General features: G+C 46.7%; 8 non-coding genes across 8 annotated transcripts; all 8 read right to left on the bottom strand.

The window, feature by feature from the left end:
- Positions 1-1,607: 1,607 nt before the first annotated feature.
- trnae-uuc (transfer RNA glutamic acid (anticodon UUC)) lies at positions 1,608-1,679 on the bottom strand. Its single transcript has one exon. It is a non-coding gene; the product is annotated as a tRNA-Glu (tRNA).
- A 1,114-nt stretch (positions 1,680-2,793) lies between these two features.
- Positions 2,794-2,865, bottom strand: trnae-uuc (transfer RNA glutamic acid (anticodon UUC)). The gene has a single exon. It is a non-coding gene; the product is annotated as a tRNA-Glu (tRNA).
- Positions 2,866-5,299: 2,434 nt separating this feature from the next.
- Positions 5,300-5,371, bottom strand: trnae-uuc (transfer RNA glutamic acid (anticodon UUC)). Its single transcript has one exon. It is a non-coding gene; the product is annotated as a tRNA-Glu (tRNA).
- A 2,890-nt stretch (positions 5,372-8,261) lies between these two features.
- On the bottom strand, positions 8,262-8,333 carry trnae-uuc (transfer RNA glutamic acid (anticodon UUC)). The gene has a single exon. It is a non-coding gene; the product is annotated as a tRNA-Glu (tRNA).
- Positions 8,334-9,596: 1,263 nt separating this feature from the next.
- On the bottom strand, positions 9,597-9,668 carry trnae-uuc (transfer RNA glutamic acid (anticodon UUC)). Its single transcript has one exon. It is a non-coding gene; the product is annotated as a tRNA-Glu (tRNA).
- Positions 9,669-11,190: 1,522 nt separating this feature from the next.
- Positions 11,191-11,262, bottom strand: trnae-uuc (transfer RNA glutamic acid (anticodon UUC)). The gene has a single exon. It is a non-coding gene; the product is annotated as a tRNA-Glu (tRNA).
- Positions 11,263-13,036: 1,774 nt separating this feature from the next.
- On the bottom strand, positions 13,037-13,108 carry trnae-uuc (transfer RNA glutamic acid (anticodon UUC)). Its single transcript has one exon. It is a non-coding gene; the product is annotated as a tRNA-Glu (tRNA).
- A 1,350-nt stretch (positions 13,109-14,458) lies between these two features.
- Positions 14,459-14,530, bottom strand: trnae-uuc (transfer RNA glutamic acid (anticodon UUC)). Its single transcript has one exon. It is a non-coding gene; the product is annotated as a tRNA-Glu (tRNA).
- Between the last annotated feature and the right edge of the window lie 277 nt (positions 14,531-14,807).

Raw genomic sequence — 14,807 nt, 5'->3', positions numbered from 1 at the left:
TCGTCAAACCCATTCTAGAAAAAGGAACCTCTTTCAATTTTCTTTCCAATTCCTCAAAAGGAATTTTCTATCTGCGTGTAACAGTTTCCCTGGAATCGAACCCGGGCCACAGCAGTGAAAGTGCTGGATCCTAGCCACTAGACCACCAAGGACTTTACTAGAAAAAAGTTGACTGTCGTCAAACCCAATCTAGAAAAGGAACCTCTTTCAATGCTTTCTCCAATAAGAATTTTCTGTCTTTCCGTCTATTATAATATCCCTGACCGGGAATCGAACCCGGGCCACAGCAGTGAGAGTGCTGGATCCTAGCCACTAGTCCATCAGGGACCGAACAGGACAAAAGTTGACTGTCGGAAAACCCATTCTAGAAAAAGGAACCTCTTTCAATTTTCTTTCCAATTCCTCAAAAGGAATTGTCTGTCTGTCTGTCTGTCTGTCTGTCTGTCTGTCTGTCTGTCTGTCTGTCTGTCTGTCTGTCTGTCTGTCTGTCTGTCTGTCTGTCTGTCTGTCTGTCTGTCTGTCTGTCTGTCTGTCTGTCTGTCTGTCTGTCTGTCTGTCTGTCTGTCTGTCTGTCTGTCTGTCTGTCTGTCTGTCTGTCTGTCTGTCTGTCTGTCTGTCTGTCTGTCTGTCTGTCTGTCTGTCTGTCTGTCTGTCTGTCTGTCTGTCTGTCTGTCTGTCTGTCTGTCTGTCTGTCTGTCTGTCTGTCTGTCTGTCTGTCTGTCTGTCTGTCTGTCTGTCTGTCTGTCTGTCTGTCTGTCTGTCTGTCTGTCTGTCTGTCTGTCTGTCTGTCTGTCTGTCTGTCTGTCTGTCTGTCTGTCTGTCTGTCTGTCTGTCTGTCTGTCTGTCTGTCTGTCTGTCTGTCTGTCTGTCTGTCTGTCTGTCTGTCTGTCTGTCTGTCTGTCTGTCTGTCTGTCTGTCTGTCTGTCTGTCTGTCTGTCTGTCTGTCTGTCTGTCTGTCTGTCTGTCTGTCTGTCTGTCTGTCTGTCTGTCTGTCTGTCTGTCTGTCTGTCTGTCTGTCTGTCTGTCTGTCTGTCTGTCTGTCTGTCTGTCTGTCTGTCTGTCTGTCTGTCTGTCTGTCTGTCTGTCTGTCTGTCTGTCTGTCTGTCTGTCTGTCTGTCTGTCTGTCTGTCTGTCTGTCTGTCTGTCTGTCTGTCTGTCTGTCTGTCTGTCTGTCTGTCTGTCTGTCTGTCTGTCTGTCTGTCTGTCTGTCTGTCTGTCTGTCTGTCTGTCTGTCTGTCTGTCTGTCTGTCTGTCTGTCTGTCTGTCTGTCTGTCTGTCTGTCTGTCTGTCTGTCTGTCTGTCTGTCTGTCTGTCTGTCTGTCTGTCTGTCTGTCTGTCTGTCTGTCTGTCTGTCTGTCTGTCTGTCTGTCTGTCTGTCTGTCTGTCTGTCTGTCTGTCTGTCTGTCTGTCTGTCTGTCTGTCTGTCTGTCTGTCTGTCTGTCTGTCTGTCTGTCTGTCTGTCTGTCTGTCTGTCTGTCTGTCTGTCTGTCTGTCTGTCTGTCTGTCTGTCTGTCTGTCTGTCTGTCTGTCTGTCTGTCTGTCTGTCTGTCTGTCTGTCTGTCTGTCTGTCTGTCTGTCTGTCTGTCTGTCTGTCTGTCTGTCATAGTTTCCCTGACTGGGAATCGAACCCAGGCCACAGCAGTGAAAGTGCTGGATCCTAGCCACTAGACCACCAAGGACTTTAATAGAAAAAAGTTGACTGTCGTCAAACCCATTCTAGAAAAAGGAACCTCTTTCAATTTTCTTTCCAATTCCTCAAAAGGAATTTTCTATCTGCGTGTAACAGTTTCCCTGACCTGGAATCGAACCCGGGCCACAGCAGTGAGAGTGCTGGATCCTAGCCACTAGACCACCAAGGACTTTAATAGAAAAAAGTTGACTGTCGTCAAACCCATTCTAGAAAAAGGAACCTCTTTCAATTTTCTTTCCAATTCCTCAAAAGGAATTTTCTATCTGCGTGTAACAGTTTCCCTGACCTGGAATCGAACCCGGGCCACAGCAGTGAGAGTGCTGGATCCTAGCCACTAGACCACCAAGGACTTTACTAGAAAAAAGTTGACTGTCGTCAAACCCATTCTAGAAAAAGGAACCTCTTTCAATTTTCTTTCCAATTCCTCAAAAGGAATTTTCTATCTGCGTGTAACAGTTTCCCTGGAATCGAACCCGGGCCACAGCAGTGAAAGTGCTGGATCCTAGCCACTAGACCACCAAGGACTTTACTAGAAAAAAGTTGACTGTCGTCAAACCCAATCTAGAAAAGGAACCTCTTTCAATGCTTTCTCCAATAAGAATTTTCTGTCTTTCCGTCTATTATAATATCCCTGACCGGGAATCGAACCCGGGCCACAGCAGTGAGAGTGCTGGATCCTAGCCACTAGTCCATCAGGGACCAAACAGGACAAAAGTTGACTGTCGGAAAACCCATTCTAGAAAAAGGAACCTCTTTCAATTTTCTTTCCAATTCCTCAAAAGGAATTGTCTGTCTGTCTGTCTGTCTGTCTGTCTGTCTGTCTGTCTGTCTGTCTGTCTGTCTGTCTGTCTGTCTGTCTGTCTGTCTGTCTGTCTGTCTGTCTGTCTGTCTGTCTGTCTGTCTGTCTGTCTGTCTGTCTGTCTGTCTGTCTGTCTGTCTGTCTGTCTGTCTGTCTGTCTGTCTGTCTGTCTGTCTGTCTGTCTGTCTGTCTGTCTGTCTGTCTGTCTGTCTGTCTGTCTGTCTGTCTGTCTGTCTGTCTGTCTGTCTGTCTGTCTGTCTGTCTGTCTGTCTGTCTGTCTGTCTGTCTGTCTGTCTGTCATAGTTTCCCTGACTGGGAATCGAACCCAGGCCACAGCAGTGAAAGTGCTGGATCCTAGCCACTAGACCACCAAGGACTTTAATAGAAAAAAAGTTGACTGTCGTCAAACCCATTCTAGAAAAAGGAACCTCTTTCAATTTTCTTTCCAATTCCTCAAAAGGAATTTTCTATCTGCGTGTAACAGTTTCCCTGACCTGGAATCGAACCCGGGCCACAGCAGTGAGAGTGCTGGATCCTAGCCACTAGACCACCAAGGACTTTAATAGAAAAAAGTTGACTGTCGTCAAACCCATTCTAGAAAAAGGAACCTCTTTCAATTTTCTTTCCAATTCCTCAAAAGGAATTTTCTATCTGCGTGTAACAGTTTCCCTGACCTGGAATCGAACCCGGGCCACAGCAGTGAGAGTGCTGGATCCTAGCCACTAGACCACCAAGGACTTTACTAGAAAAAAGTTGACTGTCGTCAAACCCATTCTAGAAAAAGGAACCTCTTTCAATTTTCTTTCCAATTCCTCAAAAGGAATTTTCTATCTGCGTGTAACAGTTTCCCTGGAATCGAACCCGGGCCACAGCAGTGAAAGTGCTGGATCCTAGCCACTAGACCACCAAGGACTTAACTAGAAAAAAGTTGACTGTCGTCAAACCCATTCTAGAAAAAGGAACCTCTTTCAATTTTCTTTCCAATTCCTCAAAAGGAATTTTCTATCTGCGTGTAACAGTTTCCCTGGAATCGAACCCGGGCCACAGCAGTGAAAGTGCTGGATCCTAGCCACTAGACCACCAAGGACTTTACTAGAAAAAAGTTGACTGTCGTCAAACCCAATCTAGAAAAGGAACCTCTTTCAATGCTTTCTCCAATAAGAATTTTCTGTCTTTCCGTCTATTATAATATCCCTGACCGGGAATCGAACCCGGGCCACAGCAGTGAGAGTGCTGGATCCTAGCCACTAGTCCATCAGGGACCGAACAGGACAAAAGTTGACTGTCGGAAAACCCATTCTAGAAAAAGGAACCTCTTTCAATTTTCTTTCCAATTCCTCAAAAGGAATTGTCTGTCTGTCTGTCTGTCTGTCTGTCTGTCTGTCTGTCTGTCTGTCTGTCTGTCTGTCTGTCTGTCTGTCTGTCTGTCTGTCTGTCTGTCTGTCTGTCTGTCTGTCTGTCTGTCTGTCTGTCTGTCTGTCTGTCTGTCTGTCTGTCTGTCTGTCTGTCTGTCTGTCTGTCTGTCTGTCTGTCTGTCTGTCTGTCTGTCTGTCTGTCTGTCTGTCTGTCTGTCTGTCTGTCTGTCTGTCTGTCTGTCTGTCTGTCTGTCTGTCTGTCTGTCTGTCTGTCTGTCTGTCTGTCTGTCTGTCTGTCTGTCTGTCTGTCTGTCTGTCTGTCTGTCTGTCTGTCTGTCTGTCTGTCTGTCTGTCTGTCTGTCTGTCTGTCTGTCTGTCTGTCTGTCTGTCTGTCTGTCTGTCTGTCTGTCTGTCTGTCTGTCTGTCTGTCTGTCTGTCTGTCTGTCTGTCTGTCTGTCTGTCTGTCTGTCTGTCTGTCTGTCTGTCTGTCTGTCTGTCTGTCTGTCTGTCTGTCTGTCTGTCTGTCTGTCTGTCTGTCTGTCTGTCTGTCTGTCTGTCTGTCTGTCTGTCTGTCTGTCTGTCTGTCTGTCTGTCTGTCTGTCTGTCTGTCTGTCTGTCTGTCTGTCTGTCTGTCTGTCTGTCTGTCTGTCTGTCTGTCTGTCTGTCTGTCTGTCTGTCTGTCTGTCTGTCTGTCTGTCTGTCTGTCTGTCTGTCTGTCTGTCTGTCTGTCTGTCTGTCTGTCTGTCTGTCTGTCTGTCTGTCTGTCTGTCTGTCTGTCTGTCTGTCTGTCTGTCTGTCTGTCTGTCTGTCTGTCTGTCTGTCTGTCTGTCTGTCTGTCTGTCTGTCTGTCTGTCTGTCTGTCTGTCTGTCTGTCTGTCTGTCTGTCTGTCTGTCTGTCTGTCTGTCTGTCTGTCTGTCTGTCTGTCTGTCTGTCTGTCTGTCTGTCTGTCTGTCTGTCTGTCTGTCTGTCTGTCTGTCTGTCTGTCTGTCTGTCTGTCTGTCTGTCTGTCTGTCTGTCTGTCTGTCTGTCTGTCTGTCTGTCTGTCTGTCTGTCTGTCTGTCTGTCTGTCTGTCTGTCTGTCTGTCTGTCTGTCTGTCTGTCTGTCTGTCTGTCTGTCTGTCTGTCTGTCTGTCTGTCTGTCTGTCTGTCTGTCTGTCTGTCTGTCTGTCTGTCTGTCTGTCTGTCTGTCTGTCTGTCTGTCTGTCTGTCTGTCTGTCTGTCTGTCTGTCTGTCTGTCTGTCTGTCTGTCTGTCTGTCTGTCTGTCTGTCTGTCTGTCTGTCTGTCTGTCTGTCTGTCTGTCTGTCTGTCTGTCTGTCTGTCTGTCTGTCTGTCTGTCTGTCTGTCTGTCTGTCTGTCTGTCTGTCTGTCTGTCTGTCTGTCTGTCTGTCTGTCTGTCTGTCTGTCTGTCTGTCTGTCTGTCTGTCTGTCTGTCTGTCTGTCTGTCTGTCATAGTTTCCCTGACTGGGAATCGAACCCAGGCCACAGCAGTGAAAGTGCTGGATCCTAGCCACTAGACCACCAAGGACTTTAATAGAAAAAAAGTTGACTGTCGTCAAACCCATTCTAGAAAAAGGAACCTCTTTCAATTTTCTTTCCAATTCCTCAAAAGGAATTTTCTATCTGCGTGTAACAGTTTCCCTGACCTGGAATCGAACCCGGGCCACAGCAGTGAGAGTGCTGGATCCTAGCCACTAGACCACCAAGGACTTTAATAGAAAAAAGTTGACTGTCGTCAAACCCATTCTAGAAAAAGGAACCTCTTTCAATTTTCTTTCCAATTCCTCAAAAGGAATTTTCTATCTGCGTGTAACAGTTTCCCTGACCTGGAATCGAACCCGGGCCACAGCAGTGAGAGTGCTGGATCCTAGCCACTAGACCACCAAGGACTTTACTAGAAAAAAGTTGACTGTCGTCAAACCCATTCTAGAAAAAGGAACCTCTTTCAATTTTCTTTCCAATTCCTCAAAAGGAATTTTCTATCTGCGTGTAACAGTTTCCCTGGAATCGAACCCGGGCCACAGCAGTGAAAGTGCTGGATCCTAGCCACTAGACCACCAAGGACTTAACTAGAAAAAAGTTGACTGTCGTCAAACCCATTCTAGAAAAAGGAACCTCTTTCAATTTTCTTTCCAATTCCTCAAAAGGAATTTTCTATCTGCGTGTAACAGTTTCCCTGGAATCGAACCCGGGCCACAGCAGTGAAAGTGCTGGATCCTAGCCACTAGACCACCAAGGACTTTACTAGAAAAAAGTTGACTGTCGTCAAACCCAATCTAGAAAAGGAACCTCTTTCAATGCTTTCTCCAATAAGAATTTTCTGTCTTTCCGTCTATTATAATATCCCTGACCGGGAATCGAACCCGGGCCACAGCAGTGAGAGTGCTGGATCCTAGCCACTAGTCCATCAGGGACCGAACAGGACAAAAGTTGACTGTCGGAAAACCCATTCTAGAAAAAGGAACCTCTTTCAATTTTCTTTCCAATTCCTCAAAAGGAATTGTCTGTCTGTCTGTCTGTCTGTCTGTCTGTCTGTCTGTCTGTCTGTCTGTCTGTCTGTCTGTCTGTCTGTCTGTCTGTCTGTCTGTCTGTCTGTCTGTCTGTCTGTCTGTCTGTCTGTCTGTCTGTCTGTCTGTCTGTCTGTCTGTCTGTCTGTCTGTCTGTCTGTCTGTCTGTCTGTCTGTCTGTCTGTCTGTCTGTCTGTCTGTCTGTCTGTCTGTCTGTCTGTCTGTCTGTCTGTCTGTCTGTCTGTCTGTCTGTCTGTCTGTCTGTCTGTCTGTCTGTCTGTCTGTCTGTCTGTCTGTCTGTCTGTCTGTCTGTCTGTCTGTCTGTCTGTCTGTCTGTCTGTCTGTCTGTCTGTCTGTCTGTCTGTCTGTCTGTCTGTCTGTCTGTCTGTCTGTCTGTCTGTCTGTCTGTCTGTCTGTCTGTCTGTCTGTCTGTCTGTCTGTCTGTCTGTCTGTCTGTCTGTCTGTCTGTCTGTCTGTCTGTCTGTCTGTCTGTCTGTCTGTCTGTCTGTCTGTCTGTCTGTCTGTCTGTCTGTCTGTCTGTCTGTCTGTCTGTCTGTCTGTCTGTCTGTCTGTCTGTCTGTCTGTCTGTCTGTCTGTCTGTCTGTCTGTCTGTCTGTCTGTCTGTCTGTCTGTCTGTCTGTCTGTCTGTCTGTCTGTCTGTCTGTCTGTCTGTCTGTCTGTCTGTCTGTCTGTCTGTCTGTCTGTCTGTCTGTCTGTCTGTCTGTCTGTCTGTCTGTCTGTCTGTCTGTCTGTCTGTCTGTCTGTCTGTCTGTCTGTCTGTCTGTCTGTCTGTCTGTCTGTCTGTCTGTCTGTCTGTCTGTCTGTCTGTCTGTCTGTCTGTCTGTCTGTCTGTCTGTCTGTCTGTCTGTCTGTCTGTCTGTCTGTCTGTCTGTCTGTCTGTCTGTCTGTCTGTCTGTCTGTCTGTCTGTCTGTCTGTCTGTCTGTCTGTCTGTCTGTCTGTCTGTCTGTCTGTCTGTCTGTCTGTCTGTCTGTCTGTCTGTCTGTCTGTCTGTCTGTCTGTCTGTCTGTCTGTCTGTCTGTCTGTCTGTCTGTCTGTCTGTCTGTCTGTCTGTCTGTCTGTCTGTCTGTCTGTCTGTCTGTCTGTCTGTCTGTCTGTCTGTCTGTCTGTCTGTCTGTCTGTCTGTCTGTCTGTCTGTCTGTCTGTCTGTCTGTCTGTCTGTCTGTCTGTCTGTCTGTCTGTCTGTCTGTCTGTCTGTCTGTCTGTCTGTCTGTCTGTCTGTCTGTCTGTCTGTCTGTCTGTCTGTCTGTCTGTCTGTCTGTCTGTCTGTCTGTCTGTCTGTCTGTCTGTCTGTCTGTCTGTCTGTCTGTCTGTCTGTCTGTCTGTCTGTCTGTCTGTCTGTCTGTCTGTCTGTCTGTCTGTCTGTCTGTCTGTCTGTCTGTCTGTCTGTCTGTCTGTCTGTCTGTCTGTCTGTCTGTCTGTCTGTCTGTCTGTCTGTCTGTCTGTCTGTCTGTCTGTCTGTCTGTCTGTCTGTCTGTCTGTCTGTCTGTCTGTCTGTCTGTCTGTCTGTCTGTCTGTCTGTCTGTCTGTCTGTCTGTCTGTCTGTCTGTCTGTCTGTCTGTCTGTCTGTCTGTCTGTCTGTCTGTCTGTCTGTCTGTCTGTCTGTCTGTCTGTCTGTCTGTCTGTCTGTCTGTCTGTCTGTCTGTCTGTCTGTCTGTCTGTCTGTCTGTCTGTCTGTCTGTCTGTCTGTCTGTCTGTCTGTCTGTCTGTCTGTCTGTCTGTCTGTCTGTCTGTCTGTCTGTCTGTCTGTCTGTCTGTCTGTCTGTCTGTCTGTCTGTCTGTCTGTCTGTCTGTCTGTCTGTCTGTCTGTCTGTCTGTCTGTCTGTCTGTCTGTCTGTCTGTCTGTCTGTCTGTCTGTCTGTCTGTCTGTCTGTCTGTCTGTCTGTCATAGTTTCCCTGACTGGGAATCGAACCCAGGCCACAGCAGTGAAAGTGCTGGATCCTAGCCACTAGACCACCAAGGACTTTAATAGAAAAAAAGTTGACTGTCGTCAAACCCATTCTAGAAAAAGGAACCTCTTTCAATTTTCTTTCCAATTCCTCAAAAGGAATTTTCTATCTGCGTGTAACAGTTTCCCTGACCTGGAATCGAACCCGGGCCACAGCAGTGAGAGTGCTGGATCCTAGCCACTAGACCACCAAGGACTTTAATAGAAAAAAGTTGACTGTCGTCAAACCCATTCTAGAAAAAGGAACCTCTTTCAATTTTCTTTCCAATTCCTCAAAAGGAATTTTCTATCTGCGTGTAACAGTTTCCCTGACCTGGAATCGAACCCGGGCCACAGCAGTGAGAGTGCTGGATCCTAGCCACTAGACCACCAAGGACTTTACTAGAAAAAAGTTGACTGTCGTCAAACCCATTCTAGAAAAAGGAACCTCTTTCAATTTTCTTTCCAATTCCTCAAAAGGAATTTTCTATCTGCGTGTAACAGTTTCCCTGGAATCGAACCCGGGCCACAGCAGTGAAAGTGCTGGATCCTAGCCACTAGACCACCAAGGACTTTACTAGAAAAAAGTTGACTGTCGTCAAACCCAATCTAGAAAAGGAACCTCTTTCAATGCTTTCTCCAATAAGAATTTTCTGTCTTTCCGTCTATTATAATATCCCTGACCGGGAATCGAACCCGGGCCACAGCAGTGAGAGTGCTGGATCCTAGCCACTAGTCCATCAGGGACCAAACAGGACAAAAGTTGACTGTCGGAAAACCCATTCTAGAAAAAGGAACCTCTTTCAATTTTCTTTCCAATTCCTCAAAAGGAATTGTCTGTCTGTCTGTCTGTCTGTCTGTCTGTCTGTCTGTCTGTCTGTCTGTCTGTCTGTCTGTCTGTCTGTCTGTCTGTCTGTCTGTCTGTCTGTCTGTCTGTCTGTCTGTCTGTCTGTCTGTCTGTCTGTCTGTCTGTCTGTCTGTCTGTCTGTCTGTCTGTCTGTCTGTCTGTCTGTCTGTCTGTCTGTCTGTCTGTCTGTCTGTCTGTCTGTCTGTCTGTCTGTCTGTCTGTCTGTCTGTCTGTCTGTCTGTCTGTCTGTCTGTCTGTCTGTCTGTCTGTCTGTCTGTCTGTCTGTCTGTCTGTCTGTCTGTCTGTCTGTCTGTCTGTCTGTCTGTCTGTCTGTCTGTCTGTCTGTCTGTCTGTCTGTCTGTCTGTCTGTCTGTCTGTCTGTCTGTCTGTCTGTCTGTCTGTCTGTCTGTCTGTCTGTCTGTCTGTCTGTCTGTCTGTCTGTCTGTCATAGTTTCCCTGACTGGGAATCGAACCCAGGCCACAGCAGTGAAAGTGCTGGATCCTAGCCACTAGACCACCAAGGACTTTACTGTCGTCAAACCCATTCTAGAAAAAGGAACCTCTTTCAATTTTCTTTCCAATTCCTCAAAAGGAATTTTCTATCTGCGTGTAACAGTTTCCCTGACCTGGAATCGAACCCGGGCCACAGCAGTGAGAGTGCTGGATCCTAGCCACTAGACCACCAAGGACTTTAATAGAAAAAAGTTGACTGTCGTCAAACCCATTCTAGAAAAAGGAACCTCTTTCAATTTTCTTTCCAATTCCTCAAAAGGAATTTTCTATCTGCGTGTAACAGTTTCCCTGACCTGGAATCGAACCCGGGCCACAGCAGTGAGAGTGCTGGATCCTAGCCACTAGACCACCAAGGACTTTACTAGAAAAAAGTTGACTGTCGTCAAACCCATTCTAGAAAAAGGAACCTCTTTCAATTTTCTTTCCAATTCCTCAAAAGGAATTTTCTATCTGCGTGTAACAGTTTCCCTGGAATCGAACCCGGGCCACAGCAGTGAAAGTGCTGGATCCTAGCCACTAGACCACCAAGGACTTAACTAGAAAAAAGTTGACTGTCGTCAAACCCATTCTAGAAAAAGGAACCTCTTTCAATTTTCTTTCCAATTCCTCAAAAGGAATTTTCTATCTGCGTGTAACAGTTTCCCTGGAATCGAACCCGGGCCACAGCAGTGAAAGTGCTGGATCCTAGCCACTAGACCACCAAGGACTTTACTAGAAAAAAGTTGACTGTCGTCAAACCCAATCTAGAAAAGGAACCTCTTTCAATGCTTTCTCCAATAAGAATTTTCTGTCTTTCCGTCTATTATAATATCCCTGACCGGGAATCGAACCCGGGCCACAGCAGTGAGAGTGCTGGATCCTAGCCACTAGTCCATCAGGGACCGAACAGGACAAAAGTTGACTGTCGGAAAACCCATTCTAGAAAAAGGAACCTCTTTCAATTTTCTTTCCAATTCCTCAAAAGGAATTGTCTGTCTGTCTGTCTGTCTGTCTGTCTGTCTGTCTGTCTGTCTGTCTGTCTGTCTGTCTGTCTGTCTGTCTGTCTGTCTGTCTGTCTGTCTGTCTGTCTGTCTGTCTGTCTGTCTGTCTGTCTGTCTGTCTGTCTGTCTGTCTGTCTGTCTGTCTGTCTGTCTGTCTGTCTGTCTGTCTGTCTGTCTGTCTGTCTGTCTGTCTGTCTGTCTGTCTGTCTGTCTGTCTGTCTGTCTGTCTGTCTGTCTGTCTGTCTGTCTGTCTGTCTGTCTGTCTGTCTGTCTGTCTGTCTGTCTGTCTGTCTGTCTGTCTGTCTGTCTGTCTGTCTGTCTGTCTGTCTGTCTGTCTGTCTGTCTGTCTGTCTGTCTGTCTGTCTGTCTGTCTGTCTGTCTGTCTGTCTGTCTGTCTGTCTGTCTGTCTGTCTGTCTGTCTGTCTGTCTGTCTGTCTGTCTGTCTGTCTGTCTGTCTGTCTGTCTGTCTGTCTGTCTGTCTGTCTGTCTGTCTGTCTGTCTGTCTGTCTGTCTGTCTGTCTGTCTGTCTGTCTGTCTGTCTGTCTGTCATAGTTTCCCTGACTGGGAATCGAACCCAGGCCACAGCAGTGAAAGTGCTGGATCCTAGCCACTAGACCACCAAGGACTTTAATAGAAAAAAAGTTGACTGTCGTCAAACCCATTCTAGAAAAAGGAACCTCTTTCAATTTTCTTTCCAATTCCTCAAAAGGAATTTTCTATCTGCGTGTAACAGTTTCCCTGACCTGGAATCGAACCCGGGCCACAGCAGTGAGAGTGCTGGATCCTAGCCACTAGACCACCAAGGACTTTAATAGAAAAAAGTTGACTGTCGTCAAACCCATTCTAGAAAAAGGAACCTCTTTCAATTTTCTTTCCAATTCCTCAAAAGGAATTTTCTATCTGCGTGTAACAGTTTCCCTGACCTGGAATCGAACCCGGGCCACAGCAGTGAGAGTGCTGGATCCTAGCCACTAGACCACCAAGGACTTTACTAGAAAAAAGTTGACTGTCGTCAAACCCATTCTAGAAAAAGGAACCTCTTTCAATTTTCTTTCCAATTCCTCAAAAGGAATTTTCTATCTGCGTGTAACAGTTTCCCTGGAATCGAACCCGGGCCACAGCAGTGAAAGTGCTGGATCCTAGCCACTAGACCACCAAGGACTTAACTAGAAAAAAGTTGACTGTCGTCAAACCCATTCTAGAAAAAGGAACCTCTTTCAATTTTCTTTCCAATTCCTCAAAAGGAATTTTCTATCTGCGTGTAACAGTTTCCCTGGAATCGAACCCGGGCCACAGCAGTGAAAGTGCTGGATCCTAGCCACTAGACCACCAAGGACTTTACTAGAAAAAAGTTGACTGTCGTCAAACCCAATCTAGAAAAGGAACCTCTTTCAATGCTTTCTCCAATAAGAATTTTCTGTCTTTCCGTCTATTATAATATCCCTGACCGGGAATCGAACCCGGGCCACAGCAGTGAGAGTGCTGGATCCTAGCCACTAGTCCATCAGGGACCGAACAGGACAAAAGTTGACTGTCGGAAAACCCATTCTAGAAAAAGGAACCTCTTTCAATTTTCTTTCCAATTCCTCAAAAGGAATTGTCTGTCTGTCTGTCTGTCTGTCTGTCTGTCTGTCTGTCTGTCTGTCTGTCTGTCTGTCTGTCTGTCTGTCTGTCTGTCTGTCTGTCTGTCTGTCTGTCTGTCTGTCTGTCTGTCTGTCTGTCTGTCTGTCTGTCTGTCTGTCTGTCTGTCTGTCTGTCTGTCTGTCTGTCTGTCTGTCTGTCTGTCTGTCTGTCTGTCTGTCTGTCTGTCTGTCTGTCTGTCTGTCTGTCTGTCTGTCTGTCTGTCTGTCTGTCTGTCTGTCTGTCTGTCTGTCTGTCTGTCTGTCTGTCTGTCTGTCTGTCTGTCTGTCTGTCTGTCTGTCTGTCTGTCTGTCTGTCTGTCTGTCTGTCTGTCTGTCTGTCTGTCTGTCTGTCTGTCTGTCTGTCTGTCTGTCTGTCTGTCTGTCTGTCTGTCTGTCTGTCTGTCTGTCTGTCTGTCTGTCTGTCTGTCTGTCTGTCTGTCTGTCTGTCTGTCTGTCTGTCTGTCTGTCTGTCTGTCTGTCTGTCTGTCTGTCTGTCTGTCTGTCTGTCTGTCTGTCTGTCTGTCTGTCTGTCTGTCTGTCTGTCTGTCTGTCTGTCTGTCTGTCTGTCTGTCTGTCTGTCTGTCTGTCTGTCTGTCTGTCTGTCTGTCTGTCTGTCTGTCTGTCTGTCTGTCTGTCTGTCTGTCTGTCTGTCTGTCTGTCTGTCTGTCTGTCTGTCTGTCTGTCTGTCTGTCTGTCTGTCTGTCTGTCTGTCTGTCTGTCTGTCTGTCTGTCTGTCTGTCTGTCTGTCTGTCTGTCTGTCTGTCTGTCTGTCATAGTTTCCCTGACTGGGAATCGAACCCAGGCCACAGCAGTGAAAGTGCTGGATCCTAGCCACTAGACCACCAAGGACTTTAATAGAAAAAAGTTGACTGTCGTCAAACCCATTCTAGAAAAAGGAACCTCTTTCAATTTTCTTTCCAATTCCTCAAAAGGAATTTTCTATCTGCGTGTAACAGTTTCCCTGACCTGGAATCGAACCCGGGCCACAGCAGTGAGAGTGCTGGATCCTAGCCACTAGACCACCAAGGACTTTAATAGAAAAAAGTTGACTGTCGTCAAACCCATTCTAGAAAAAGGAACCTCTTTCAATTTTCTTTCCAATTCCTCAAAAGGAATTTTCTATCTGCGTGTAACAGTTTCCCTGACCTGGAATCGAACCCGGGCCACAGCAGTGAGAGTGCTGGATCCTAGCCACTAGACCACCAAGGACTTTACTAGAAAAAAGTTGACTGTCGTCAAACCCATTCTAGAAAAAGGAACCTCTTTCAATTTTCTTTCCAATTCCTCAAAAGGAATTTTCTATCTGCGTGTAACAGTTTCCCTGGAATCGAACCCGGGCCACAGCAGTGAAAGTGCTGGATCCTAGCCACTAGACCACCAAGGACTTTACTAGAAAAAAGTTGACTGTCGTCAAACCCAATCTAGAAAAGGAACCTCTTTCAATGCTTTCTCCAATAAGAATTTTCTGTCTTTCCGTCTATTATAATATCCCTGACCGGGAATCGAACCCGGGCCACAGCAGTGAGAGTGCTGGATCCTAGCCACTAGTCCATCAGGGACCAAACAGGACAAAAGTTGACTGTCGGAAAACCCATTCTAGAAAAAGGAACCTCTTTCAATTTTCTTTCCAATTCCTCAAAAGGAATTGTCTGTCTGTCTGTCTGTCTGTCTGTCTGTCTGTCTGTCTGTCTGTCTGTCTGTCTGTCTGTCTGTCTGTCTGTCTGTCTGTCTGTCTGTCTGTCTGTCTGTCTGTCTGTCTGTCTGTCTGTCTGTCTGTCTGTCTGTCTGTCTGTCTGTCTGTCTGTCTGTCTGTCTGTCTGTCTGTCTGTCTGTCTGTCTGTCTGTCTGTCTGTCTGTCTGTCTGTCTGTCTGTCTGTCTGTCTGTCTGTCTGTCTGTCTGTCTGTCTGTCTGTCTGTCTGTCTGTCTGTCTGTCTGTCTGTCTGTCTGTCTGTCTGTCTGTCTGTCTGTCTGTCTGTCTGTCTGTCTGTCTGTCTGTCTGTCTGTCTGTCTGTCTGTCTGTCTGTCTGTCTGTCTGTCTGTCTGTCTGTCTGTCTGTCTGTCTGTCTGTCTGTCTGTCTGTCTGTCTGTCTGTCTGTCTGTCTGTCTGTCTGTCTGTCTGTCTGTCTGTCTGTCTGTCTGTCTGTCTGTCTGTCTGTCTGTCTGTCTGTCTGTCTGTCTGTCTGTCTGTCTGTCATAGTTTCCCTGACTGGGAATCGAACCCAGGCCACAGCAGTGAAAGTGCTGGATCCTAGCCACTAGACCACCAAGGACTTTAATAGAAAAAAAGTTGACTGTCGTCAAACCCATTCTAGAAAAAGGAACCTCTTTCAATTTTCTTTCCAATTCCTCAAAAGGAATTTTCTATCTGCGTGTAACAGTTTCCCTGACCTGGAATCGAACCCGGGCCACAGCAGTGAGAGTGCTGGATCCTAGCCACTAGACCACCAAGGACTTTAATAGAAAAAAGTTGACTGTCGTCAAACCCATTCTAGAAAAAGGAACCTCTTTCAATTTTCTTTCCAATTCCTCAAAAGGAATTTTCTATCT

The sequence above is a fragment of the Urocampus carinirostris genome, unplaced genomic scaffold (assembly GCF_059441175.1).
Source record: "Urocampus carinirostris isolate Australia breed hairy pipefish unplaced genomic scaffold, RoL_Ucar_1.0 HiC_scaffold_63, whole genome shotgun sequence".
Lineage (NCBI taxonomy): Eukaryota > Metazoa > Chordata > Actinopteri > Syngnathiformes > Syngnathidae > Urocampus > Urocampus carinirostris.
Note: the sequence above shows the minus strand (reverse complement) of the source record. Positions and strands in the feature narration are given on the sequence as shown.